The sequence below is a fragment of the Eptesicus fuscus genome, chromosome 1, assembly GCF_027574615.1.
Source record: "Eptesicus fuscus isolate TK198812 chromosome 1, DD_ASM_mEF_20220401, whole genome shotgun sequence".
Lineage (NCBI taxonomy): Eukaryota > Metazoa > Chordata > Mammalia > Chiroptera > Vespertilionidae > Eptesicus > Eptesicus fuscus.
This window is the reverse complement of record NC_072473.1, coordinates 27,631,097-27,636,272: the sequence shown is the minus strand read 5'-3', so window position 1 is coordinate 27,636,272 and position 5,176 is coordinate 27,631,097.

The following is a 5,176-nucleotide window of genomic DNA, read 5'->3' as shown; positions in this document are numbered from 1 at the left end:
TTCTGCTGATACTATTCCAACAGGACTGTAGATGATAACATTTATTCTCTTTCCCAAACTGAAAAGCGGAAATATATGTATACATATCCAAAATTCTGGAAAATGTCCACTTCCTTCTGATTCTTCAGAAAATATGAAAACTTTTCTGATAACCTTATTATATATTACTAGAGGCCCAGTGTACGAAATTCTGCATGCGAGGGGCGGGTGCGGTTCCTCAGTCCAGCCTGCACCTTCTCACAATTCGGGACCCCTCAGGGTATGTCCTACTGCCAGTTTAGGCTCAATGGGACATCCCTCTCGCAATCCTGGACCACTAGCTCCTAACTGCTCTTCTGCCTGCCTGCCTGCCTGATCACCCCTAACCTCTCTCCATCTTGCCTGATTGCCCCTAACCACCTCTGCCTCGGGCCCCTGTAGCTGCAACTTTGTCTGGAAGGATGTCCAGGATGATGTCTGGAAGGCCATTCAGCTGTCTGGTCTAATTAACATATTATACTTTTATTATTATAGATTCCCCATAGAACAAAACATTTTATAACTTTGATTTTTTAAATCAAGCCTTTGGGTGCATTTTGAATCTGACAACTTAGCAAAACACAGGGAGAGGAAAGGACAGGCTGTCCACCCAGATTTGACTTGACATCAAAAGTAACTATATCTGGAAAGAACCATCAATTTCTCTAAAAAACACATTCCTCCTCAACTGGAAATTGCTCTCCTTCAAACAGTTCATCAACTGGTGGCCTGGAATTTCTCTTTAATTCATGTTTGTTCATAAATGTTCTTTTAAAAATTATTCTACTTGATGGACAAAATCCCTTAAGTAACACAAGATGGGCTGTTTCTTTCTGTGGTCTATTATAATGTCATCTCATCTCATTTATTATTCTACTTACTGCAAATATAATTCAGAAGTGATTTATTCTTATTCACATTTCTTTCACAAGCCTATGCTTATTATAGATTTTAATTTTCCTGATGTTACTCTTATGATTTTACTCATTTCTATTTGCTCTCACAGTTATATTTTCTATGAATAATCTTGAGTATATGAGTCTTCTTTTATATAACAACTAGAGGTCCAGTGCATGAAATTCATGCATGGAGGGGGGATTCCCTCAACTCAGCCTGCACCCTCTCTAATTGGGGACCCCTTGTGGGATGTCTGACTGCCATTTTAGGCCCGATCCAGGGGATCGGGCCTAAACCAGTAGTCAGACATCCCTTTCACAATCTGGGACAACTGGCTCCTAACTGCTCACCTGCCTGCCTTCCTGATTGCCCCTAACTGCTTCTACCTGCCAGCCTGATAACCTCTAATTGCCCTCTCAAAAACCAATGAGATTTGGTTCTCATTGGTCGGTTTCAATGCCAGTCAGCATCAAAAGCTCCACCTCCTAGGCAGACATTGGCTCCCCACAGCACCCACCTTTGGTTCCCATTGGTCAGTTCCTATGCTAGTCAGCGTCAGAAGCTCCACCTCCTAGGCAGCTATTGGTTCCCCACAGCACCCACCTTTGGTTCTGATTGGTTGGTTCCTATGCCAGTCAGCATCTCCAGGCCTATCTCTGGGCCTGATCAAAGAGGCAGGGCTTAACAGCAGCCCCCAAGGAGGCCGGGAGAGAAAGAAAAGCCTGGCTGCTGGCAAAGATCAGAAAGAAAGAGGGAGAGAAAGAGAGAGGTAAGTACACTGATCAACAGCTTCCACTGAGGCTGCAGATCAGACCCTGACTCACTCTCTGGGTCTCAGCCACCTAAGCAGTCAGTGTTGGGTTGCCAGGCTGCAGCTGGGCAACCCAGCGCTGACTTCTGGATGGTCTGCATTTGGTTGCAGGCTCGGCCCCTTCCCAAGCCCCAGGCTTTAGGCTTGGGAAGCCCTCCTCCCCCACCCCGCCCCTCCAATCGCAGTCTCAGCCCCTACAATGGTCGGCTGGGGGGGACCCAGGTATGCAAATTAACCTCCATCTTTGTTGGGTTAATTTGCATACTCACTCTGATTGGCTGTGGGTGTAGCAGAGGTATGATCAATTTACATGTTTCTCTATTATTAGGTAAGATAATATTTATTTGTAAAAACATTAACACATATAACTTCTTAAGTAATGTAACTTATGAAAAATTTTAGAAGTCATTTATAATGCACATTAAATCTTTCCTTCTGTAATTTTAGGCTAGGCATGGAAATGTATATAATCTTTAGAGAGCCAACATTTTGAGATTAAATACCCATTAAATATTAATAACTGATGAAGTCACTTATCAAATCAGGTTCACTATGAAGAAAAATAGAGAAGAGCATGTTTGTGGAAAGGCAGATTGGTGCAGCCACTGTGGAAAACAGTATGGAGTTTCCTCAAATAATTAAAAATGGAACTGCCTTATGACACTTCTGGGAATATATCTGAAGAAACCAGAAACATTGTTATGAACAGATATATGTACCTCTATGTTCATTGCAGTGTTATTTACAATAGACAAGATTTGGAAGCAGCCTAAATGCCCATCTGTAGATGAGTGGATAAAAAAAGCTGTGGTATATTTACAGTGGAATACTACTTCACCATAAAAAAGAAGGAAATTTTATCTTTTTTTTTTTTTTTTTAAATTACTTTATTGATTAAGGTATCACATATTTGTCCTCAACCCCCTCCCCCCGTTCCCTTCCCAATCCCCCACACACACAAGCCCCCCTCCCCCTGTTGTCCGTGATCATTGGTTAGGCTCATATGCAAGCACACAAGTCCTTTGGTTGATCTATCTCCCTTGTCCCCACCCTCCCCTACTTTCCCTCTGAGGTCTGACAGTCTGATGGATGCTGTTCTTGTTCTTCAGTCTATGTTGTTCATCTTTTCCCCTAGATGAGTGAGCTCATGTGATACTAGGAATACACTTATAGGAACTGAAAATGAGACAAGCAATAATGGTTATGCTGAGAGGCAAATGAATCAGTCTGTAGTGAGTTTCTTTCTGGGCCAACAGTTCTTTTGAGTCCCGGTTTCTATGTCCAACAGTTGTTAATGTGTTCATAACAGCAATGATATTTCAGTTCTGGATGGTGGACAAATGGTGGTATTTCAGGTCTGACCCTCTCTGGTTTGGTCCTGGGCAATCTGCAGTGACGCATATCTGCTGACTGCTAGTATGGCAAGGCATCGTCAGCGTCTTCCATCTCTGGACTGTTTCTCTTCTGACTTCATGGCTGGAGCACTCCTGTCAATTCCTCTCTATTGCAGGAATCCACATGTCTCGGAGTTGTTTTCTGAAAACATACAAACATATTCTCGACCAAAAGTTAATAAAGGAATATTTTCTATGACTTTGATTTGCGATCCTTTTTCATTTTTTTGCCCAAATGATTTTCCTTTGGCTTGTTTTGACACCATGTATGTTTTACCTGGGTGACTTGCTGTTAGCATTACAAATGAAAGTTAATTTTCTAAAGTAAAAATTTTCTAGATGTAATTTATTTGCAGGATATTTTTCCTTACATGATATTCTTCTCGAACTTTTCAAAAATTCATCTGGAATAAAAAAAGACCCCGAATAGCTACAGCAATCCTGAGAAAGAAGAATAAAGTAGGAGGGATCTCAATACCAGATTTCAAGCTATATTACAAAGCCACTGTTCTCAAAACTGCCTGGTATTGGCACAAGAACAGACATATAGACCAATGGAATAGAATAGAGAACCCAGAAATCGATCCAAATCGCTATGCTCAATTAATATTTGATAAAGGAGGCATGAACATACAATGGAGTCAAGACAGTCTCTTCAATAAATGGTGTTGGGAAAATTGGACAGATACATGCAAAAAAATGAAACTAGACCACCAACTTACACCATACACAAAAATAAACTCAAAATGGATCAAGGACTTAAACATAAGACAGGAAACCATAAAAATACTAGAGGAATCTACAGGCAGAAAAATCTCTGACATATGCCAAAAGAACTTCTTCGCTGATACTGCTCCTAGGGCAATGGAAGCTAAAGAGAAAATAAACAAATGGGATTACATCAAAATAAAAAGCTTTTGCACAGCAACAGAAACCATCAATAAAACAACAAGAAAACCCACTGCATGGGAGAACATATTTGCCAATGATGTCAACGATAAGGGTTTAATCTCCAACATTTACAGGGAACTCATGCAGCTTAACAAAAAGAAGATAAATAACCCAATCAAAAAATGGGCAACTGATCTAAATAGAAACTTTTCGAAAGAAGACAGAAGGAAGGCCAAGAGACATATGAAAACCTGCTCTAAATCACTAATCATCAGAGAGATGCAAATCAAAACAACAATGCGGTACCATCTCACACCTGTCAGAATGGCCTTTATCAACAAGTCAACAAATGACAAGTGCTGGAGAGGATGTGGCGAAAAAGGAACCCTCGTCCACTGCTGGTGGGAATGCAGACTGGTGCAGCCACTGTGGAGAACAGTATGGAGTTTCCTTAAAAAACTAAAAATAGAACTCCCATTTGACCCAGTGATCCCTCTTCTAGGAATATATCCTAAGAAACTGGAAACATCAATCAGAAAGGATATATGCACCCGTATGTTCATAGCAGCACAATTCACCATAGCTAAGATTTGGAAACAGCCTAAGTGCCCATCAGCAGATGAATGGATTAAAAAACTGTGGTACATCTACACAATGGAGTACTATGCTGCGGTAAAAAAGAAGGAAATTTTATCTTTTATGACAGCATGGATGGACCTAGAAAGTATTATGCTAAGTGAAATAACCCAGTCAAAGAAAGACAAGTACCATATAATTTCACTTATATGTGGAATCCAATGAACAAAATAAGCTGACAAACAAAATAGAAATAGACTCATAGATACTGAGAACAAACTGACAGATGTTGTGGGGTTTGGGGGTTGAGTAAAAAAAGTGAAGGGATTAAGCAAAAATAACACAACCACTCATAGACACAGATAATAGTATGGTGATTGCCAGAAGGAATTGGGTGTAGGGGCAGGTAGAAGAGGGTAAAGTGTGGATAAATGATGATAGAAGGAGACTTGACTTTGGGTGGTGAAGACACAATACAATATACAGATGATTATTATAGAATTATACACCTGAAACCTATATAATTTTACTAACTAATATTAACCCAATAAATTCAATAAAAATGAAAAAAAAAGGACAGAAAAATAGG